The sequence below is a fragment of the Tursiops truncatus genome, chromosome 2 (genome assembly GCF_011762595.2).
Source record: "Tursiops truncatus isolate mTurTru1 chromosome 2, mTurTru1.mat.Y, whole genome shotgun sequence".
Classification (NCBI taxonomy): Eukaryota; Metazoa; Chordata; class Mammalia; order Artiodactyla; family Delphinidae; genus Tursiops; species Tursiops truncatus.
The window spans coordinates 107,825,948-107,851,556 of NC_047035.1; the positions used below are offsets into that span (position 1 = coordinate 107,825,948).

The 25,609-nt window shown below is 38.6% G+C and overlaps 1 protein-coding gene across 8 annotated transcripts in view; it reads right to left on the reverse strand.

The window, feature by feature from the left end:
- The window catches only part of DENND4A (DENN domain containing 4A), a 131,632-nt gene extending 110,887 nt beyond the window's left edge, over window positions 1–20,745 (reverse strand). For 3 of the 8 annotated variants that reach the window (XM_033851842.2, XM_019948500.3, XM_033851840.2), the window contains exon 1: window positions 20,485–20,740. The gene's annotated coding sequence lies outside the window, so the exon portion shown is untranslated. Of the gene's footprint in view, window positions 1–20,484 lie in introns of all 8 variants that reach the window. The other 5 variants (XM_033851844.2, XM_033851841.2, XM_019948505.3 and 2 more) reach the window with 3 other exon arrangements.
- Window positions 20,746–25,609: the final 4,864 nt, after the last annotated feature.

Below are 25,609 nucleotides of genomic sequence, written 5' to 3' on the forward strand. Positions count from 1 at the left end.
CATCTCAAAGAAAAAATTCTAAAAATCCCCAGAAAGAAAAAGTAGTTCATCTACCAAAAAAAAATCTGACTCCAGACTTCCAATTAGTAAGATAATGGAGTAATATTTTCAAATGTTGTAAAAAATGAAGTTTAATATATGGTTAGACTATTATTTAAATACAAGGATGAAATAAAGATATTCTTAGGAATATAAGTACTCAGATGGCTTGCCAAGAAAGCAGCTAAACAAACAAATAAAAACTCAAACTATTGGTCTAAAGGTTATAAATCTAGGGGACTCTATAAGATATGGCAAGAAAGGGTGCGTAAATAAAGGTTCACTATTGCTAATTAAACAATGGAAGTAGGGGGAGGGAATGAAGAAGGAAAAAGAAGAAGAGGAAAAAAAAGTGTAGTATACCCATAATAATCCTGAGTATTAAAAGACTAGAGAGGGGCTTCCCTGATGGTGCAGTGGTTGAGAGTCCGCCTGCCGATGCAGGGGACACGGGTTCGTGCCCCGGTCCGGGGGGATCCCACATGCCGCGGAGCGGCTGGGCCCGTGAGCCCTGGCCGCTGAGCCTGCGCGTCCGGAGCCTGTGCTCCGCAACGGGAGAGGCCACAGCAGTGAGAAGCCAGCGTACCGCAAAAAAAAAAAAAAAAAGACTAGAGAATGCTAACATTGTAGGGGCAGAGAGGAGGGAGAGCCTACTAAGATACATGCTTTATTCAGGAGGAAGATATATATAATCAATAAGCTTAAAAGTTTATAAATATAAATAAGAATCTAAGTAAAGGGTAACCAGTAGAAGAATAAAAACAGAATACATAATTTTCAAACTGGCACAAAAAATTATTTATCCTCAGAAATTGGAAAAGAGAAAGAAAGGGGAAAAAAATTAGTGTAAATAGAAAACACAGAATAAGATGGCAAGAATAAGTCTTAATATAATAGTAAGAGATATACTTAAAAAACTCTTAGAAAGTACTCTTGGAGGTAACATGCCAGTCTTCTTACTGATCCTTGAACGAACCAGGCATGTTCCAGCCTCAGGGCCTTTTTATCCTTGCTGCTCTCTCTGCCTGGAATAGCCTTCTCGGATGCCAGCTGAGCCAGCTGCATCTTCAGGTCCTTCCTTCTAAAAAGTCACCTTCTCCATGAGGCTTTCCATGACCACCCTATTTTAAAATTTCAACAATTTCCCACACCCAGTACTTCATATTTGCTCTTTCCTTGTTTTAATTTTCCCACCTTATTCCTTTTCACTATCTAACATGCTACATATTATACATATTCATTTCATTTATTATCTCTCTCTCTTTCCTCAAGATTAGGAAGTTCAAAAAGGGTAGGAATTTTTCCATTTTAGTCACTGCTATATAACCAGCGCCTAGAACAGTGCCTGAAGAATAGTATGTGGTCAATTTGTTGAATGAATGAATAGACAAATCAAGGTGTCCATAAGTAAAGGAATCATTTTAAAATGTGGCAGATGCCATGATTTGAATATCATGTAACAGTCAGAAGCAACGATAATAGATGTAAACATAGCAACATAGATAATTTTTTAAAAGGTAGTGTTGAATTAAAATAGTATAAAACAAAAAGGAATCTAAAGCAAAATATTATTTATATAAATTAAAAATACATACCTAAAACAGCACTATAGTTTTGAAAAATATATCCAGGATGACATGCTAAGTAAACATATTAAAGTAGATATGTATGGGGGAAAGGGAATGGGAGTGAAGATGGAGGGTAAAAGAAGATAAAATAAAATTAAAGCAGGCCCCCACACAGGCCAATGACGAAAATGAACCATGAAATCAGAAATATGATTAAATCAATTCTCTATACTTGAGGAGCCCTCACCCTACTTGCTCCCAAAAAGAGCTATTTAGCCACTGGTTTCAGCAAAACTCAAATCACTGTGACCTAGAGAAGACCCATTCCAGTGAAGTGTTAGTAAGAAGAAAGCCCAACTGGAATGAGCTGAGGAGAGAATGCGGGGTGAGGAAGTATACATAACCCTTTGCAGAAGTTTCGATGTAGAGGGGAGCAGGGAGATGGAATGGTAACTTGAGAAGACATGGAATCAACAGAGGACTTTTTAAAATAAATAAACAAAATTAAAGGGGGGGTATGCTAAGGGTAATCATCCAGCAGAGATGGAAAATGAGGATGAAGAAAAGAAAGATAACTGTAAAAGCCTTGAGAAAGTATGAGAGGATGGGATCCAAAACATAGAGGACCAGATCACGGAGACAAGGATTTATCTCTTATTAAGCTTTCCATAATAATATGTTTAACAATGATTTTTCTGAATATGCAGGCTTTGGTGATGTGGGTTCTAACTTTTTTGGGGTCATGAACCTCTTTGAGAATCTGATTAATGCTATGGGTCTTCTCTCCCTTAAAATACACATACAGATATTCAGATAGAACTTTACATACAACTTTAGGGGGGTCACTGAGCCATGCTCCCCAAGCTAATCCATACACAAGTCTGTTCGGGGGTTTTTTGTTTGTTTTTACTTTTTAATTAACATATACATATAGGTAAGTACAACTCTAGGAAAGTAAACACAATACCACCATTACAAATACCTCTCAGGTCAAGAAATAGAACAGTATCAGTAACTGGAAGTCCCCAATCCCCCTTCAACCTTCCCCAAAAGAACCACTATCTTGAACTAGTTTTGTCTGTTTCTGAACTTTATATATATAAATGGAACGTGGAAGGATTCTTACAGTATGTGTATGGTCCAGTTTTTTTCACTCTACAATATGTTTTTGAGATTCAGTCATACTCGTATGTGTAGCAGTTTGTTCATTTTCACTTCTGTATAGTTTTTCATTTTGAAAATATCATAATCTTATGTATCCATTCCATTGTTAATAGACATTTGGCTTGTTTCCAATGTTAGGGTATTATAAATAATTACAAAGTCATGTGTAAATTATTGTACATGTTTTTTGATGCACAAATGCATGCATTTGCCAAAAATACCTACAAATATAAGTGCTAGGATACAGGGTCAATGTATACCCAACTTTGGTACATAATGCTAAACAGTGTTCCAAAGTAGTTGTAATAAGAGCTTATATTGGGGCTTCCCTGGTGGCGCAGTGGTTGAGAGTCCGCCTGCCGATGCAGGGGACACGGGGTCCGGGAAGATCCCACATGCCGCGGAGCGGCTGGGCCCGTGAGCCATGGCCGCTGAGCCTGCGCGTCCGGAGCCTGTGCTCCGCAACGGGAGAGGCCACAACAGTGAGAGGCCTGCGTACCGCAAAAAAAAAAAGACCTTATATTGGATGGGTAAGATGGCTTAGGAAATAAAAATTTGTTTTTTGCAAGCAGAAACATTTCTCTGACGGACCTCTCTAAAATATTAGTTTGTTGTTGTTTTGTTTCAATTAAGTCATTGCTGAATACAACTATATGAACACTATAAAAAGAGAAGTTAAGTGCTCGGCAATCAGTTTGGCCAAGCTCAAATCCTAGCTCCAGTTAGTGTTAGATTATCATACAAGCAAATAAACATGTGCTTAGGTTATGGTAAAAAAGTGCACCAAGAAAAGTTTAATTCAAATAATTTTATTTAAATAATTTAACAATGAGGGATCATCATTTTAAGAAATCAGAACTTTGCTGATTTTGCTTATCTTTATTTGATGGTTTGGAAATGATTTTGTTCTGAATTATAGAAGTAGCATCATAATCACTTTGAGACTTGATGATATAAAGGTTTAGAGACAGGAAATTATGACTCTGATTCTCTCAATCATTCATCTAATAAACATTTACCAAATGTTTATTGAAAAGGACATGCGTCAGCGTTTTATTTTTGACCATCCAGCATCTGAACTCCTTTACTATATTTAAAAAATCTGCCACTGTGTGTGTCTTGGAAGGAAGGTAAGCCCTAGAGTCAACCATGGAAGCCAAAAAGACCAGATACTTGCTTTGCTATTTAGGAACCAGGCACATAGATTGGTCAATTAGATGCTTTCATGAAGAATTTGACTCTAGAGCTAAAGCTGCAGAGACAGTTTAAAATTCATTCTTACGGCAGTGACATACAGTATCCAGAGGCAGTGTTCCAGCAATGGCATCCAGCATCCTGTGGAGTCAAAGGTATCTTAAACAAAAAGGACATTTCTGTGGCATTACTTTGGCTATGGACTAGCCCTGAGGTTGATTAGATGGTTTCCTATTTGTTCTCAGAGTCTGGTTCTCCAGTCTTTCAGTCATTTCTGTAAGCTAACTAATATCTTTCCAATAAATTCTTTTTAACCAAAGTTGATCTCTGTAGTTTGCAAACAAGAGTCCCAAAATGGCAACCTTACCATATGCCAGGCTCTGTACCAGGCACTGGGAACACAAAGACAAATAATTTATGTATGGCCTTGCCTTACAGGAGTTTAATAGAGAAGGCAGACAACTAAACAAACAATCACTGTAAGTGATAAGACTATAACAGAAGTAATCACAGAAAGCACAAGAAGGACACACAGTTTGGGCTTCAGGAGTCAGAAAAGAAAGAGCTATCATCTAAATCTTGAAATATGAGTAGGGTAATATGAGTAGGGTAAATATGAGTAGAGGAGAGATGGAAGGGCATTCCAAACAAAAGAAGCAACAAATAAGAGGCATATGGCCTCTTCTTTGCTCATCACTTCCTTCCTACACAGTATCAAAAGCATAGTTGAAGGATAAAAGTGACAAAAGGCAGACTGATAGATTTGTGGAAGGGGATGAGAAATAGTTACAGTTTGTGACCTGGGTGACAATAGTGGCATTTTTGAGCTTGCTACAGGAAATCAACCTCATACTCGAAACACACACACTCACCATCACCACTCCCACCACCGCAAAGCTGGCCACAACTATCTTTTCTCTCCTTCTCACCTATCTCAGTCGCTTCTCAGAACAGTCAACTATGGACCTCTGGATTTGGGGTTTGGGGATTTTTTTTTTTTTTGGGTGGTTGGTTATCTGTGACAGCTGTGGAACAGGAGTCATGAATGGGTGGATAAAGCAATTGAAAAGAGAAGTAAAGGCATTAATCAACTGATCAGAGTAGTGAAGCAAAAAGCATTCTGCCAACTGCTCACACTCCTTTTGCTTAAAGGTAGGTACGACTCTACAGGAGAAAAAAACTGACGTAAAGTATTTTACAAAATAATTGTGTGTGTAATTTCAGTACTGACATCATTTTTAGAGACTTATCTTTTAAAATTATACTAGGCTTATGCTATGTATTGTTTTCACTGTTTACTTTTATAAAAACTGTGATATTCATAAGTTTTATAAGCCCTTGCATTTTCAGTCATCCACTGTATGGAGTTCTATGCTTGAACAGGAGAAAAATAACCATAAAAGTAAACTAACCAACCAACCACTATTAGAAAAATTTGATAAAGGAGCCTGGAAGCAAATGATCAGTGAAGACTCATTTTCAAAAGTGACATCACAGTTACAAACAAAATGATGAGTATTCTAAAATCTATAATCCTCCTTTGAAAAAAGAAGTATGCACTATCATGTGAAGGACAGATATGAAAAAGTAAGTTTTCATTTTAGCTTCAGTAAATTGAATGATGTAAAATTCACTTCAGTCATACCAAACTCCACACCACCTCTGTAAATTCAGTTCTTTCTGCCAGAATGCCCGTTCAAATGGCCAGCTCCTGTGTAATATTTGAGACATGCTCTTTGAAGCCCTTCCTGATCCCCTTCCCTAGAAGAGATTGTCATTCTCTTTCCTTATACTTTAAGACCATCCTGTACGTATCTCTATTACAATTATCACATTAACACTGTAATCATTTCTTTGAACATCTACTCTTCTCAACTAGATTAGGAATTCTTTGAGAGTAGGCAATGTTACATCTCTAGCTCTGTAAATATGTTTTAGCACAGTCCCTAAAAAAGGACAGGTAGTCAGTAAACGTTTGTTAAATAGAAAATGACATGATGTATTAATAATAATATTAATATAAGATTATTTGTGTTCATGAAATAGCATGATTCAAACTTCAAATTCTATATGCAGAAGCTAAAAAATCAGCTCTTATTTGAAAAAGGGAGATATTTTTATAGCTTTCAGAATAACCACCTATGGACTGGGGATGAAATTAAGTTCTTTACTACTACATAAAGCTAATGAGTGGTCTCCTTTTTATTTCAGAAAACCTTAATTTTATTTCACGTTATTTAGCATTCCTTTGCAATCACCACCTTTTATGGTATCTATGTAGCCTACCGACATACCTCTCCCCTGAGAGTTGTATGCCCTGTATGCACTCCCCTATCATAGAAATGGGGCCTGAAAAGTTCTCTAAAACCTTGGTTTCATCTGCCATAGCTGATTGGACCAGACATAGACATTTGCCTCAAACTGGATTTTTTCCCAGGGTTTAGCATGGGATCACAGAACCATGAGTGAATTTAAGAATTTAAGAGTTAGAGGACTTGTTTGGCCATGTGCAGTGGTAAAAGACAACATGCAGAGAGAGAAAAACGATGCAGACAAGTAGGGAGAGGCAGAAGAGATAATGCTGCCCCAGGGTGGGGAGAAAACAGTTGCCTGAGTTACTGATGAGTTTCCAGTTCCTGGTTCCCCTCCCCCTCATGAAGCCTGGTTGTACTTCTACCTTCAAAGTACAGTACTGTGAAATCCCCAGTACCCTTGCCATCAACACTAATTCCCTTTTTTGAGTAAATTAGTTTTGAATTTCATTTCTAATACTCACAAACAAAAGAAATTTGATTTTAAAAACCTCAAAAAAGAAAAGGTCAAGTAGGAATATAAAAATGTCAGTTAACCAGAGGAGAAAAAAAAAAACCCTTGTTACATTGGTATCTTCAGGCATTTCTCAGCGTAAGAAAATGAAAAATATTCACCAACCATAACAGGTTCAAACAACAACCTATAAATCCAACTTCAGCATAGTTGTGAGTCAGTATGAATAAAATCATATTTCAAAGTTCAGGGGAAAAAAGAGAGATTAAAGAATAGGGAGTATCTCAGAGCTTATTAGAACAAATTATTTTATAAAGAGAAATAATACCACTTACTACAATTTTGACCAAAAAGGGGGTGGGAATATGTCTTTTCTCGTGATAACAGCCAGTCCTATCTAACAAGCCTAAGTATCATTTATACCCTTTTCCCCATCCATCTATACGCTTTTCTCATACAAACATGGCACTTCAGAGTCCTCAACTAAAATGCTCAGTGGCAGAAGACAGTGACCTTTAAAAAAAAGGAAGCATTTTCCAACAGCACAGTCATTCTATGGCATTAGTTTCTAAAAAAAGACTGATATATTAGGTTTTCCATTTTTCTTTGAAATTAGTTTATTAGTAAGAAGTTTCCTTTGGCAACTCAGACTTTAAAAGAAAAACTAGTTTCTTTAGTATTTTCAAAGGGATAGTGAAGAAGAATGAATATTGATAACTTCTGTTCAAAATAAACGTTTATAAGAAAAACTGACTAGTTTCACATAATCAAGATTTAGCAAGACTGGGAAAATCTACAAATGCAACAGCAAGTTCAGAGATAAAAACAAACAAACCAAAACAAACAGTACTTCTATCAAATTTGCCAAGCTTATATAGACAGTTCTGGTGTTCAGAAAAAAATGAGACGTTAAAGTAAAAGGAAAGGCTTATGAAAAATTGAACAGTGATTGCCATAAAAAAGATTTTAAGTAAACAAGTCCCAATTGTTTACAATAATGGAAGAAGGCAGAGGCATCGATCATTTTTAATGACTTACATTGCCTCCAGACTGTGTTTACTGAAATTACATTTGATTATGAGTGTTCAATATTCTCAGAATTTATTTTAAGCCAAGGAGTGAAGGGATAATGTGCAGGTTTGACTCTGAAGTGGGAATATTTCCAGTTTCCCCATTCTACCCCGTTGTTCAATCTTTCTCTGCAACATACTTCAGTTTATCTCCCAAATTAATAAAAAGCACAATATCAGCAGAGCTATCACCCTCACACTTTAATCCATAATAGGAAAGGCTGGTTAATGCTACAGGATAGGCTATATGAAGACTAAGCATAAATAAAGGGCATTCCTAGAGTTTAAACAGTGTTATTAATAAGAAAAGTGTGCAGGAATTTAAAAAACTAATTAAGTAGAACAATTAAGAAATGCTAATCATTATTAATGCCAATTCCAAATTTGTGACAGAACACCAAATGCTGGAGCTGCAAGAAAGACTAATGGTTAGCTCGCCAAGACATTCTCAAAAGCTAGGAATTTGTCTTTCATTTTAAAACCCAGGATTAGTTGGTTTGTTTATTCATTCCCTAATTCTAGGACAGTGGGGGGACTCGAATACATAAATTAAAACATTCTAAGGGCAGCAATGTCTATAACACATTATTTACTGAACACTAAGTAAATTTAAGCTTCACAACAATCTTATGAAGACATCATTATCTTCATTTTACAAGGGAAGAAACTGAGGTACAGGGAGACAGCACAGATAGTCAAATAGCAAAGTCAGGTTTGCTAACCCCAGACAGTTTGGGTCCAGAGCAACTACTTTATACTGCCTCTCCAATACTAAAATAATTCATTCAACAAATTCTTAACTGAGTATCTTCTCTTGTGCCAGACACTGTTCTTGTTGTTTGAGACATAACATAGTTACTAACAGATTATTTCAGAAGGAACTTGACAATCCAGACAAGAGTATGGGTCTGACAACCCACAAAATGGGAGAAAAAATTTGCAAACGAAGCAACTGACAAGGGATTAATCTGCAAAATATACAAACAGCTCATGCAGCTCTATGTCAAAAAACCAAACAACCCAATCAAAAAATGGGCAGAAGATCTAAATAGACATTACTCCAAAGACAACACACAGATGGCCAAAAAGCACGTGAAAAGATGCTCACATTGCTAATTATCAGAGAAATGCAAATCAAAACTACAATGAGGTATCACCTCACACTGGTCAGAGTAGCCATCATCAAAAAGTCTACAAACAATAAATGCTGGAGAGGGTGTACAGAAAAGGGATCCCTCCCACACTGTTGGTGGGAATGTAAATTGGTACGACCATCATGGAGAACAGCATGGAGATTCCTTAAAAAACCAAAAATAGAACTACCATATGATCCAGCAATCCCATTCCTGGGCATATATCTGGAGAAAACTCTAATTCAAAAAGATACATGCACCCCAATGTTCATAGCAGCACTATTTTTTTTTTTTTTAAGAAGATGTTGGGGGTAGGAGTTTATTAATTAATTATTTTTGGCTGTGTTGCGTCTTCGTTTCTGTGCGTGGGCTTTCTCTCTAGTTGTGGTGAGCGGGGGCCACTCTTCATCGCGGTGCGCGGGCCTCTTACTGTCGCGGCCTCTCTTGTTGCGGAGCGCAGGCTCCAGACGCGCAGGCTCAGTAATTGTGGCTCACGGGCCCAGTTGCTCCGCGTCATGTGGGATCCTCCCAGACCAGGGCTCGAACCCGTGTCCCCTGCATTAGCAGGCAGATTCTCAACCACTGCGCCACCAGGGAAGCCCCATAGCAGCACTATTTACAATAGCCAAGATATGGAAGCAACCTAAATGTCCATTGACAGATGAATAAGATAAAGAATATGTACTACTTATATACAATGGAATACTACTCAGCCATATAAAAAGAACTGAAATAATGCCATTTGCAGCAACATGGATGGACCTAGAGATTATCATACTAAGTGAAGTCAGACAGAGAAAGACAAATATCATATGATATCACTTATATGTGGAATCTAAAACAAATGATACAAATGAACTTATTTACAAAACAGAAACAGAGTTACAGATATAGAAAATAAACTTATGGTTACCAGGGGGGAAAGGGGGGAAGGGATAAATTGGGAGATTGGGATTGACATATACACACTACTATATATAAAATACATAACTTGGACTTCCCTGGTGGCACAGTGGTTAAGAATCCACCTGCCAATGCAGGGGACACAGGTTCCATCCCTGGTCCAAGAAGATCCCACATGCTGCGGAGCAGCTAAGCCCATGAGCCATGACTACTGAGCCTGCGCTTTAGGGCCCACATGCCACAACTACTGAAGCCCGTGTGCCTAGAGCCCGAACTCCGCAACAAGAGAAGCCACCGCAATGAGAAGCCCATGCACCGCAATGAAGAGTAGCCCTCGCTCGCCACAACTAGAGAATGCCACGCGCAGCAATGAAGACCCAACGCAGCCAAAAATAAATTTTAAAAAAATATTTTTAATAAAAATAAAATAGATAACTAATAAGGACTACTGTATAGCACAGGGAATTCTACACTCGATATTCTGTGATGACCTATGTGGGAAAAGAATCTAAAGAAGAGTGGATATATGTATATGTATAACTGATTCACTTTGCTGTACAGCAGAAACGAATACAACATTGTAAATCACCTATACTCCAATAAAAATTAAAAAAAAAAAGTATGGGTCTGAAAAGGCTTTCTGGAGGAGATAAAGCCTATGCTGAGTCTTAAAAGATGCAAAGGAGTTAGGCAAAAAGAAAAGGGAAGAAGAAAATGAAGTCATTCCAAGGAGATGGACTACATAAGCAACGGTCAACAGTTCAGAACTAGCATGTACATTCAAGGAATCTTCAAAAAGTAGTTTTTTATGGCTAGAGTGGAAAATGGAAAGCAGAAATTATGAGTTAAGATAGAGAACCAGTCCCAAATCATGATGAGGCTTAATGACCTGGTAAAGAGTTCAGACTTTATTCAGTTGACAATGGGGTGTTAAAGAAGAATTTTCTAACTGTGTTTTAGACTTACCAGTCCAGCAATTCTGATGTGAATATTACAGAGGTAAAATGAAGACAGGAAAACCAGTGAGAAAGTAAGGAAGTAGTTCCTAATAAGGCAGTGGCGGAAACAGGGATACTAGGGAAATGATCGATTCAAAAAATATTCAGGTGGCAAAATCAGCAGAATGAATAGTAAATGAATGTATGTGAGGAGAGAGAAAGAGGGAGGAAACATGAAAGACTCCAAAGTTCCTTGAATGATGAAGTCAATAGTCCAGATGTCTTTGAAAAACAATAAATCAAAGAAAAACTTTAGATAGGTAAATAAGTTCAATTTGGACAAACGGAGTTTAAAGTGAAGATACATAAGCAGTTAGATAAGACAATCTCTGATGCTTTGAATACTAATGCTGGAAAAACAGCTTGGTGGGTGATTGGTAGATACACAGTAACTGAAACCACAGGGATAACTACGACTTGCTTACTGTAAAGGCTGAGAAGGGCAACTGGCTAACCCTGGGACCACCACTTCTTTTGGGACAGGCAGAGGAAGGCAAACCCTCAAAGGGAATGATCAACACAATGAGAAGCTCCAGGATAAACAGAAGAGGGCAGCAGGGTGGAAGTCAAGGGGTTGAGTTTCTTGAGAAAATGGCCAACGGTATTATTGTCATTGGTTACTTTAGCAAGAGCAAGTTTAGTGACATAAGAAGTAGAAATTAGGGCTTCCCTGGTGGCGCAGTGGTTGAGAGTCCGCCTGCCGATGCAGGGCACACGGGTTCGTGCCCCGGTCTGGTAAGATCCCACATGCCGCGGAGCGACTAGGCCCGTGAGCCATGGCTGCTGAGCCTGCGCGTCCGGAGCCTGTGCTCCGCAATGGGAGAGGCCACAACAGTGAGAGGCCCGCGTATCGCAAAAAAAAAAAAAAAAAAAAAAAAAAAAAGAAGTAGAAATTAGACTGCAGTGGGATAAAGAGTAAATGGGAGAGAAAAGACGTAATTTCAGCCAATGCAGATTACCATATCAATTTTCTCATCTATAAAATTGAGGTAATGGGTTATTTTGAGCACTAAATGACTTACTACATGTAACCTCACCTGTAAGTAACGCTACAGGCCCTCATGCTCACTGCACGTAGCCACACGGGGTGTCTTTCTGTTCTTATCTCAAACTCCTTTTCATGGGAAGGCTTTGCACTTGATATTCTCCCATAAGAATCACTCTTTCCTCAGCTCTTCACATAACTGGCTCTTTCTCATCTGTCAAATATCATCTCCTAAGAGAGGACTTCCCTAAGAAGTACCCTAAGGACCCTCTCAGTCATTCTCTCACATCATTGTGTTTTACTTCCTCTGTAACTCTTACAACACTTTGAACATTTCTTATTTAGAGGTAATATAGCAAAGTAATATAGGAAAGTGATTGAGAGTGTAGGCTCCACAATCAGACTGGCTACATACGAATTCCAGCTCTGCCATTTACTAGCTATGTGACTGTGGTCAAGTTGCTAAATCTCTCAGTGTCTTAATTTCCTCATCTTTAAAAGGGGCAAAATAATAAAGTACTTACCTCACAGACTTCTTGAGGGAATTAAATGAGTTAATCCATATAAAATTACTGTAAGAATACAGGTAGATTCTGAGCACTCAAATATTATTATATATTTGTTTACTTGCAAGGATCTTAATGCTCCACTAAACAGCTTTCTCAAAATGTACTATGAAAAATATCTGAAGCTGGAATAACTCTAAGTCCAAATCATAAATATATCAACCAATAACCAAATGACAGAGTACTATTCTGACTAAACCTCAGGAAGTTTTACTTTCAGAAAAGGGATTTTTTTTTTTGGCCACAAAAGTCAGAGACAAAGAAAACCATACAGAGCTAAGGCTCTGTAATTAGTAAGGGAAATTTTTTTGATAAGTTTTATATATATAATTACTTGTAATTTAGACCAGCCTATAAGAAGTAAAATTAAAATATGGAGGACAGAGAAAAAAAGGTTCTGAAAGGTCCTGACCTAAGTAACTTTGGAAAATAGTGTTTTGACTGGGAACTCTAAATGACAAAAGGATTTAAAAAAAAGATAAAACTTCTCTAGTTGTTAAAGTCATTTCTCACCGGGATATGATTAACAATTATGAAACTGTGCATGTATAATGAGACTGAACAAACAAGTAAGTGGACTGCGGATGATGAGAACCAGGTTTCTCATTTCTGGAGAGTAAGGTTACAGATAAGCATGGGGGTAAGGATAGAATGAACCATGTGGTACTGAAGCAGAGTCAAAGACATCAGTATGAACTCATGTTTAGCTTCATTTAGATCCAGATGGACATATATGTAAAAAAAAGTTATATATCTGTATACATGTGTTAGTATACATACATATATTTCCTAGGTCTGTACACTGAGGTCTAAAAGCAATGATATCCCAACAGCAATGTGCATACTCAGTGCCCAAATCTTGGTTTCTAATATCCTTCTCTAATAAAAGTAACTAGGGATCCTTGAAGAAATGGTTGATTATAGGGCTGGGGCAGGGAATATAAAAGATTAGCCTGGAGCATCTTGTAGTGCCAGAAAGTATGGAAGTGCTCAAAAAAACAAAACAATGGTTTATGTCTTGTTGGTCACAGGAACCAACCTGAAAGAGGTAGAACAACTTGAGCAACAAAATAAGGTAGTATAGGAGTATAACCCAAATTTAGAAATAAATATACATAAGTCCATATTGATATAAACGATTAAATAAATAAATGGGGGAGAAAAGGAAAATCTCCCTTAAAGAAGAATCCCAAGTAATTTTGTAGATACTCACCCGTCGAGGAGTTAGAGCTTAACTTCCTATCCACTGAATATGGTCTGCACTTAGTAACTTATTTCCAAAACGCAGCATATAGGAAAACTTTACAGTAGAGAAACCTGGCAAACACTACCTCAGCCAGGTGATCAAGGTTAAAAATATCAGTGATAAGTCATATTGATGGTATGTACCCTTGATACGATATAATGAGAACAGCGTTTTATCTCTGCAGTCATCCTCCCCAAAACCCATAACCCTAGTCTAACTATGAGAAGAACATCAGACAAACCCAAATTGAAGGACATGCTACAAAATCTCTGACCCATACTCCTCAAAACTGTCAAGGTCATCAAAAGCAAGGAAAATCTGAAAAGCTGTCACAGACCAGAGGAGCCAAAGGAAACATAATGACTAAATGTAGCGTGGTATTCTGGATGGAATCCTGGAACTGAAAAAGGACATTAGGTGAAAACTAAGGAAATGTGAATAAAGTATGGACTTTAGTTAATAGTAATGTTCCAGTGTTGGTTCCTTAGTTGTGACAAATGTAAAACAGAAGTGTCGGATATTAGCAATAGGGGAAACTGGGTGCAGGGGATGTAGTAACTCCCTGAAACTTCTCTGTAAATGTAAAACTATCCTAAAATTAAAAGTTCATTTAAATAAATTAATAATAATAATAACAATAGCAGGGAAGTTATTGCCTTAACCAGACTGACTTTAGTCCTTTAAGTCATGTATAGAGGGTTGGACAAAAACAGAAACAGTTAGTACTATGCAAAACAATCTCAACACTGATGAACAATTTATAATACTGTATATGTAAGTGCCTAAAGTCATTTCATATGTGCATATTTTTATTCCTTAGTTGATAAGGACTTTAGGAGCAGAAAACTCTCCTCTAAGCAGGAAGCCACTCAAATTTTAGACTAAAACAAAACTGTCGTACTAATTATTATTAATAAAAATTCCACCTGGTTTTTGAAATCCACAAAATTGAAATAGTTTTAGTTAAAATATATCCACAGTACATTACTGAAACATTTTCTCATAGTTTCAGAGGGAGAGAAATATAACTATACATACTTTATGAAAGTACATTGGGAAGTTCACTAATAACAATATACTATAATGTAAAATTCACAATAACTTGGGTCCATAATGGTCACTGTTCAAGAGATTTGTAAACTCCAAAAATAAAAAGAACACTTCACTAACGTTTGTAACTATCTTGAACATATTTAAAAACCAAAAAACCTATTACAAAAAAGTCTAACAGAAAATGTGTAAAGGATATAGGCAAATCACTGAAGAGTTAACCAAAAATGCCCATATAATGCCGCGGAGCAACTAAGCCAGTGCGCCCCAACTACTGAGCCTGTGCTCAAGAGTCCCCAAGCCACAAATACTGAGCCCGCGGGCCTAGAGACCGTGCTCCGCAACAAGAGAGGCCACCGCAATAAGAAGCCCACGCACCGCAAGGAAGAGTAGCCCCTGCTCACTGCAACTAGAGTAGCCCCTGCTCACTGCAACTAGAGAAAGCCCCTGCTCACTGCAACTAGAGAAAGCAACAAAGACCCAAAAGCAGCCAAAAAAAAAAAAAAAAAAAGTCCATACATAAGAAAATATGAAGGGAAATAAAAATAGAACACAAATGAAATGCCATTTCAGATGGCAATCAGATTGGAAAAATCCAAGAGTCTGACAACACCAACTGCTGGTAAAGATACGGAGAAATAGAAATTGTTTGTCAGTATCCTATAAACACCCTGTAAAGGGGAAAAAGCATATACCCTAAGACCCAACAATTTGACAATCAGGTATATGACCTGGAGAAACTCTGGCATGTTGCTTGAGGAGATGCAAGGATTTCATGAGGCACTATTTATAACAGATAAAAAATGAAAGCAATCTAAATGCTTATCAATAGAAGAAATGACAAAATACAGTATAGTTATTCAATGGAACACTACAAATCAGTAAAAAATGAATGAACTAGACCTATAGTGCCAACAAGAATTGAGGGGAAAAAAAGTAAAATAAAGAAAACAAGTTTCAAAATGTGTATACCATGACATAATCATATTAATAGCTGGTTAAATTTACCAGCACACTTAAAAAAAAAAAAGTGCCAGGCACAGTTTTAAGCAGCTTATATAAATAAACTCATTTACTTTTTACAACAACCTTATGTGGCAGACATTTCTATTATCCAGATTTGATAGATGAGGACAATGAGGCACAGAAAACTTTTAAAACATGCCTGAGGTCACAAAACTATTAAGTAACTGAGTCAAGATTCAAACCTAGGGAGTTATGTCTCCAAAGTCCACACTCTTCAAAAGCATCCAAAGCAATGTCCTGTACTACTCAAATACATACAATTTATTAAAAGGTAAACTGGAAGGATACACATCAAATTTATCGCAACAATTGCCAGGGAGGGGATGTAAGGAGAGAAGGAAAGAGGATGAAATTGGGGAGAACAAAAGGGGCTTTAACTTTATCAGCAATGTTCAAGTAAAATATAAAGTTCTACGCCGCTCTTTTAGAATTCAGTGTGATACCGATGACTTATGTGGTTCTTTTATATTAAATGCACATCTCAAGCAAAAATGAAAAAATGTCAACGTTTTGTATGGTATGTGCATTGTTCACTACTTTTTGTAATTTTCTGTATTTTTTAAACTTTCCAAAAACAAAATGCCTCCTCTATAAAACAATATTATAACAAAAATAAGAAGAGTGACATCCCTGGTGGCGCAGTGGTTAAGAATCTGCCTGCCAATGCAGGCGACACTAGTTTGAGCCCTGATCTGGGAAGATCCCACATGCTGCGGAGCAGTTAAGCACCTGCGCCACAACTACTGCTCCTGCGCTCTAGAGCCCGCAAGCCACAACTACTGAGCCCGTGTGCCACAACTACTGAAGCCCGTGTGCCACTGCAATGAGAAGCCCGCGCACCACAACGAAGAGTAGCCGCCGCTTGCCGCCAACTAGAGAAAGCCCACACAAAGCAATGAAGACCCAACACAGCCAAAAATAAATAAATAAACAAATAAACAAATAATTTTTAAAAAAATAAAAAGAAATTTAAGCAATTTCCAATCTCCATATTTCAGGTTTTATTTGGAAATGCAAACAGCTAAACTGTGAGTTTATGTATGTATATATACTTTAACATACATATGGAAAATGCATTTTTACAGGGCTCAAAAGAGATATACTAGAAGTATATCAGAAACAGTATCTCTTACTTTACATTTTGATGACTCACTCTTCTCAGGGAAAATGAAGTATATATAGCACTAGCAAGAAAACTCCCTTGATACCTTTCTACCTCTTTTTTCTGCTGCTTTCTACTTGTTGGTGGTTTTTAAAAGAAGGAAGCAAGAAGAAAGTACCAAGAAGTTGTCACGTACTTTAAAAAATAACAGCCATAGATGAACATATACGCAGCCCTTCTGAACTTAAGATTCCCCCACATACAATCAAGTAATGTTCCAAAAATTTATTTGTAAATTGGTTGTCTGGAACTCAGAACATACTTTCCCATAAAGAAAGTTAAAAGAGGATGTGAGCACCAGGAAAAAGATACTGCCTGAGGTGCCAGGGCATGAGCAGTGGGACAGAAAAAGCAGAGTATACAATATGCACTGATGAAACAAGAAGAAAAGAAAGGTTCTCTACCAGAGTTTGAGGTTAGAAACTACATTTCATTCATTCACCTTTGTATACTCAGTGACTAGCAAAGTACCTGGCACCTCATAAACATTCACAAACCGCTGACTGATGAGGTAATGAGGAAAAGACTTAAGTCAAGCAGTCCATCAATAGGTGGCACTGGCAACACAGAACAGTTAGGGTGTAAGACACAAACAGAAAAGAAGTTGGAGAGTAACGATGTGCATTAATAGGAGCATCCACATATGGAAAACTATTACCAGGCTGGTGCTGGTAGCTAGGAGAATGCCTTCATCTGTATTATTGGCTGTTTCCATTATTGTGTATATTGCATAAGCACCGTATTTTCAGTTAGTTTGGCTAATAATGAATCATAAGGTAGTTTCTCTGTTGGGGCGGTGGTTATGTGGGATTTTCAGGATTTTCTCCTCTGACTCTTGAAAATATTTTAATGTCATTTTAGTGATTATTAGAGTAATACTATTCAGAAGACAGAACAAAGTACAAACACTAAAATAGAAGTTACCTATAATCCTATCATCCAGAGATAATGTCTTTTAATATTTTATGTACTTCCTGCCAATCATTTTGCCATATATGTGATATATTATAAGTAATAACATAGTAATTCCTTATATTCTGATTTTTATCTCAAGATTATATTGTGCTTTCTCATGTTAGTAAATATTTTTTAAAATGACTTTTAATAACTGCATTTACCACATAGATTAACCATCATTAATTTCACTAATCCTCTATTATATGGCATTTTAACTATTACAAATTTTTCACTATTATAGTAACAACTATATAAATTAATCCTTTCTTATGTATAAAGTTCTACACTGCTATTGTAGAATTCAAAGTGGTAATTATGATACACAGTAATAAGTAATAAAGTAATAAGTAATAATAAGTAATAAAGCATGGAGTGCTTGACTCCCCCCAACCCACAAATTCTACTGAGCAATGATCAGTAGGACACTGAACAAACAAACAAGAAAGGAAGAAATTTTATCAAGTTTTCTTCATTCTCTTCTTCTACACCTCGTAGGGAGGAGGAAAATGTCCTGAAAGGTAAGTCTCTGATATCAGAGAGGACAAGAACAGCAAGCCAATCTTCCTGCTAAAGCCACTTCTGTTTTCCACTTAGAATAAGGAGCCATCAATTTAAATAGGAATAAACAAGATTTATAATATATCAAACATCTGTTTGTATTGGTGCTTAAATCTAGGTTTTCATAGTAAGTAGACTGCTTAGAAAAATTCTGCAAACAGAAAAGATAATGTAACTAATATATCACTCAGTGAGAACACAATTTTCTTCTACAATTCCTCCATGATTTTTATTATTTTTTGAATGAATTAGAAAATGTCATGTACTCTATTTCTTCCTTCTTATAGCCTCCCAATTATTCCAAATTTTATTCAAGCTGCCACAAATAGGTCAACAGCTCCAGGAGCTTAAGAATCAATAACTATTTAAGCCAGTGGTAATTCATGTGGAAAAGTTCAGAACAAATCAGCATCAGCTTCCTGGCTCTCTTGCACAATCAGAAAATTTATATCGCTTCACCAATTTTCAAAAGTGTAAATTTGTGTACATAAATTTAAAACTCAGGCCAAATTTTACTTACATTTATTCCCAGTACTGGGCTGCTGTCAAGATCAATTACATTCTTATAAAACCCACAATGAAGTTAAGTCTATGTTTAATCATTCAGAAAAAGAAAATTATGTAACATATAGTATGTACAATAATGACGATGATGATAATATATACTATTCTGGACTCCTACTGAGAGCTGCAGTTCAAAGGGAGAATGTGAAAATGAGGTAGAAGTTACCAAAAATGCTTAATTTTGGCCAAAACAAAACAAAGTTCCCGTAAAAGCGGCCAAATACAATCTTTTGTTTCATTATAAATTCAAACGGGGTTCAAATAGCTCAGAAATTATGTATACTTAGGTTTTCAAAGGCTGAAATCCCAGTATCTACTCTAGACATAAAACTGTATAACTTGCCCCAAGAGTCCTTACTTATTACCCAATCTTAGGTCCCCCGGAGACTACTTTTTACAATAATCTCAAATGTACTACAATAGATTAGTGTAACCTGGGTTACGCTGTTTACAGGTGTCTCCGCCTCCTTCCCCCAAGAGGAGAGAAGAGGTAGACTAGGGCAAGCAGAAAATAGAAAGAGACCATATACACCAAACAACAGCTTGTAATCTTGTAAAATTGCTTCTTTTAAACTTGAACTATTATTTTCATTAACGGATAATATTTTAAAGAATAGCATATTCACGTAGTAATACAATTTCTGCCCTCACGGGTCTCTAGCTAGCTGACACGCGTTTTCTCCTCAGATAAATACATGCCTGTTGACTGATGCCTATCCTACTGCTGCAAACAAAAAATAACTGTCCTATAAGACAAAAACCCTTCTCTAAGGCTCCAGGCGTAACCATACGTTTGAATTAAAAGCACACTGAAACAATAACAAAAATCTTCCAGCACATCTGTCAATTAAAAGTACGATAACGAAACGCTGTCGCTGCGACCCAGTTTTAGGTCACAAGCTTTCCCCCCCCCAACCAAGAAAGCGGTAAACTTCAAAGGGAACAGTGGCTACCAGTAATTGTTTACCCTCTCCCGCCCCCGCCCCCCCAAAAAAGACTGGGAAAAAAACCAAACTGGACAAGTTGGACGTTTAGCAGGTTCACGCTGGTCGGAGTAGGCTAGGCAGACCTCTGGGAGGAAAATCGGGCCTCTGGGGTCCAGCCAGGATCCAGCTGCCGCCTGTTTAAAACAGCGAGCAGGTGGGATTCCGGGAGGCCACCTCCGTCTTACGTAACGGGCTTGTCAAAATCCCAGCTCCAGGACCTCCCCTTTCACCGCCCCCGCCCCCACCCCCAGCTCCCAACAAGAGCCCCAGGCCAGCCCGGAATAGAAAATCCGGAATGAAAACACAGGAGTCCCCCCAGCATCCGACGCAGAGGCGCGGGTGCTACTCTCAGCACCGCCGCGCCATCCGGAGCAGACCCAGCTCTCGGAGGACGGCCAGGCTCCGAGAAATCCCCGGGTGGAGGTCGCGGCCATCCACGCCACATCTCCGAGTCCAGCCGGCCCCACTCCCGTGCCCGCGGCTGACACCGCTCCGGGCAGTGACAGCTCCACATGCCACCGCTGTCCGCGCTGCCGCCCCCACACTCACCTCACCGCTGACTCCCTCGCGAGCAGCTGGTCGAGCTTGGAGAGCGGTGCCGCGTCCACTCACCAGCGGCGTCGGGACACGAGAGGGTGAATGCCGCGGGGCTCAGAACCCGCTTAGCTCATCCCCAGCCCGGCGCTCCGCCCTGCGCGGCACCCCCGCCCGCCCAGGCCTGCCGTCTCAGTCAGACGGGACTCCCCCTCCCCTCGCGGCCGCCGCTGCCTCCGCCTCCTTCCCTGGTTCCAGCCGCCGCGGCCGTCGCCGCTGCGACCGGCGCCATCTTGACAGTGACGGAGTGGGCGGAGGCGGGGATCGCGGCCTGTGAGCGCCAATAGAGGGCCAGTCCCTTGCCCGAGGGGGCAGGACAGGGACAGGTTGAGGGTCGCGGGGTCCTAGCGCCCGATACTGCTATGGGCGTAGAAGGTGGGCGGAGCTGAGGGGCGTTCTCTCTCGTCGCGCGGTAGAGTTGGGGAAGTGCGCCGTGGTTCCCCTTCGCGTTGGGAGATCCGGACCCCTAGGCGAGCGTGGGCGGCCTACACCTTCCCTTCCCCTTTCACCACCCCGAGGGTCAGGGATCCGTCATGGGCCAACTGACTTGTTTCCTCGTTCCTCCCCAGCCGTCCCAGGAGTCCTGACATTGGCTAGCCAGAGCTCGTCGCGTCTGCCTGAAAGGCCGCTCCTCTACCAAGAGCACTCAGATTCCCCAGGAAACCCCCTGAGGGGTTAGCAACCACCTCTAGTAGGTTTCGGTCCCAAGATACTGAAGGTCAGGTAAAATGGGGAATTCAGGAGGGTTCTCTGAAAAGTACGTTGATAAAACACCTATTGTTGGCTGAAGGGGTGTAGATTACATTGGATTAATGAGATATGGCCTACTTACACCTGGCTGTGGTTCCACCATCAGTGCCTGTTGGCAAGTTGCCTCTGAAAAATGAGGATAATAAAGGCTGATTACTGCTACAGGGTTGCTTTGAAGGTTAAATGCTGTAATATATGTGAAGTGCTTAGCATAGTATCTGAAAGTACTCAGTGAATGTTAGATTATTATTACATGGACAAATGAAGGAAGAAATAGGACCCTAAAAGGTTTCAAGTCAACTCTCCTAAATTGTGAAGAATAGGCTTTAATCCCTGATACTAACCAGGTTTACAGCTCTATTTCCTATCTCCACTTCTTTCATTGTATTCAGTCAGTCAGTCAACAAACATTCACCGAAACTCAGACAGACACTAAGGGGACACACTGGTGAGAGAAACAGAAAAGTTCTGCCTTCATGGAGCTGACAGTCTAGTGGGAAAAAGAGGGACAAAAGTACTTCATCACATTTTGAAGGAAACATGCTATAAATGTTATGAACAGAAATCTGGGAGAGCAAATACCAGGATAGCTTAAAAAAAACCAGAGTGGTCAAGAAAGGCCCATCTGAGGGATGAGAAGGAGCCAGTAGAGAAAGGAGCCAGCCAGTAGAGAAATGCCCTGGGGAATTGTTTAAGGCAGAGGAAACAGCTGTGCAAAGGACCTGCGGTAAGAGGGAACTTGGCTGTTGGAACTAAGTGCTGGGGAATCCATGGTGCAAGGAGGAGCCTGCCCTGAGAATGGAGAGGTGAGTGTGTAAGCAAGTGAGGGCCCATTCCCCCAGGCCCTAAGAAGACATAAAAACAAGATTGGGTTTTATTGTAATTGCTGCTGAAAGCTATTGAAGAGTAAGGGATGCCTGTTAGAGCAGGGAATTGGGAACAGTGATGTTTGGGGTATGACATCATATCTATATTTCAGGCAATATATGAGCCAAAGAACTGGATTAACGGTAAAACAAAACAAAACAAAAAAACCTGGGGTTGAGCCTCTTCAACACTAAATTGTTCAAATTATATGTTCTGATCTTCAATTTCCTTATTGGTAAAAAAAAGTGAGCATCACATAAGACTATGCAGAAAAATGCTCCTTTCACTGAAAATTATTAAATAATGTAATTTCTTACTAAATGTTTTGTATGTCATGTACAGTTGCCTAATCAGTGCTATTTGATAAGTACATTTACTGGTTTATTTAACTGATTACAAGTAGTAATCCAAATCGGTGATTCTTACTCATTTTTGCACAGAGTGCTACTAAAGAAAAGAATATGAACTGTTACAAATGTGTGGTTTACTGATGCTGTGGTTCCAAATGTGTTAACTGCTTAGCTCTGCACTTTCTCGTGAAGTTTGATATCAAGCCATGAATTCTTAAAAAACATTTTCATTGTGGTAAAATATACAAAACATAAGATTTACCATTTTAACTATTTTCAAGTGTACAGTTCAGTGGCATTAAGTACATTGCTGTGTAACCATCACTACTGCCCATTTCCAGAACTTTTTCATCATCGCAAACTGAAACTCTGGACCCAGTAAATTATAACTCCTATTCTACTGTCTAAGACATGTATCTTTTTTTTCTTAACACCTTTATTGGAGTATACTTGCTTTACAATGGTGTGTTAGTTTCTGCCGTATAACAAAGTGAATCAGCTATACGTATACATATATCCCCATATCTAAGACATGTATCTTTGAAAGGTATCTGGTGAGTTCCCCCCAACACCCAAAAAAACCACAAAATGGCAGTGGCCTTGGTGATCAGTAGGATTGTTTGCTCCCATTGAAGGGTTTAATGGACCATATAAGTTTATTATGATGATTATTTTTCTTTGGCCTCGCCCCACGACTTGTGGGATCTTAAGTTTCCCAACCAGGGATTGAACCCTGGCCCATGGCAGTTAAAGTGCCAAGTCTTAAACACTGGACCACGGGGGAATTCCCCCATGTAAGTTTAGAAACCACCACCCAATAAATAAGAGGAAGAAATAAGTGTAAGTTTTTAGCTCAGATGGCTGACACATCGTACGACTAATGAGGAATACTAATATAGGATCAGTTAATTTTTAGCACTGAAAAACTGTTCCGTGACCCTAAAATGTGCTCTGTAGTCTTGTAGATGTGTGCTCCAAGATGACCCAAACAACCTGCCCCTCTATGTATAACTACTCTAAATGCGCATCTTTTGAATGCTGTTAATTTTCATTAAAAAATAAGTGATTCCAGCTCTGGGTAAATTTAATTTTAAGAAGTACTCTTCTGTGAAGAATGGATTAGAAAAGGGCAAGAGAGAAGGAAGCCTATTTTTGCCACATTTCAGATAACCCAACATTGCATAAAGTTATAAAGTTCAAAAGATCAAGATCTTGGCCTGAAAATACTGAGTCGACCACTTTTTTTTGTATTTTTAAGCACATCCTACATGCAGCATTTTAACTCCACTAAACAAAAAGTTAAATCTCTTTTCCAGGCCAGACCCTTCCTCCCTGCTGCCCATTATCATTCACAGTGTTCTTATCCCCAAAGTGAGGACATGGCTGTAGGCCAATCAGTGATTACAAGCGAGAGGTTATAGCATAAAGGCTCAAGAGGGAACTTTTGGGGATGATGGATATCTAGATTACTATCCAGATTGTAGTGATGGTTTCACAGATGTGTACATACATCAAACTTATCAAGTTGCACACTTTAAACGTGTAGTCCAGTGTATGTCAATTATTTCGCAATAAAGCTGTAAAAAAAATTAGAAGTCCAATTGGGAACTTCCCATTCTTTCCCCATTGGACACAGATTTAGCCTTTTATTGGTTTTAATTGTTGTGAGATCTATCGGGTCAGTTCCTCTTCAAGGAGTAGCTTGGTGTATCAAACATTTGACTAGCAACAAAAAGCACTCTTTTAAATGGCAAACGAACTCACATATTTTCATCTACATTACAGAATAGCAATTAAAATACTATAGACATATAATTGCAAGCATAGTTTACAGAATGGAATTCTAAAAAGTTTCAAAAGTTGAAAAGTTTTGAAGTGTTTTTTTTTCTTAATCAAAGATAACACTTTCTGAAAGAACATACTAAAAAGCAGTAGAAAAACAATAAGCAGTATTTGACTGCATATTCAGGAAATGCTTCTAAGTACCTCACCGCCCTTAACAGTCATATAAGGAGTCCTTTCAGCATATGTCACTATAGTCACAGTTAAACAAACTTGAACCCTAAATGTGATTTGGTCAAGGGAGTCCAACAATGCAGTCATGGCCAGATGGAAAAGTGTGGCTTAGAAATTTGGGCCCCATGCCATTTCTGAAATTATGTCATCTCTTACACCTGGAACTCTATCTGGCTATTTCTTAGAAATTATTTTTAAATGCTGTGGTTTGAACAATGCATGAAGGAAAACTATGAAACCAGTAACAGTTTAAAGCACTGGGAGCTCAAGCTGTTGTACCACCTAATCCTCTCCACCTGTTAAATCTATTCAGCTTAATTGCTAGACCAGAAGTTTTTTATGTCTTTAAAGTTACCCATGTCTTGTGAAGAGTATTCTATAAAGCTGTACTTGATATCTATCCCTTGTGGCTTCCTTATGGGTAAGAAAGCCTTCCACTAGGAATTTATGGTCTTTTAGAAAATCTTTGGATGTGTCCCAAAGCAGAACACACAGTACCAAATTCTATTCATTGTGAGAAAGTGTTAGAATGACATTCCAGTATATTTAATCTACAAACTAAAATTTATTGGCAATGTTGTCAGATTATCATTTTATTTCTTATAAACACAAACCTGATGACATACTTTTCGAAGAGAAATTATCTGAACAACTTGCAAGAATAATAGTGAGAAATGTCATGTTGCAAATAACAAATTCGAAACCTGACACTTGAGAGGAGTGTCCAGGGACAGGAGGGCTGCAGCAGTCTGAGCCACTGTTCTCTCTACCCTGTTGGTGGCTGAGGAGTCATATCTTTGAGTCAGCACTTCTTCACAAATTGGAAAATTATCACTTCTCACCATCTTCCTCAAGTTAATGCTTTTACCTCTCTCAACAATTCCTTCTAAATTCAACTTTTAGTTTTTAAATGATCTGCAAAAGAAAGTTATTTTTCTATAGAGTATCTTAGCTATCATTGTCCACAGTCAAGCATTTTCAGAACGTTTAACAAATTCACTTCTGTCAGCATTTATACACAAAGCACTATGCAGGACACAGAAGGAAACGAAGGTAGATAAGCGCATATTAGAGGCACAAAGTATGTTCCCAGGCCA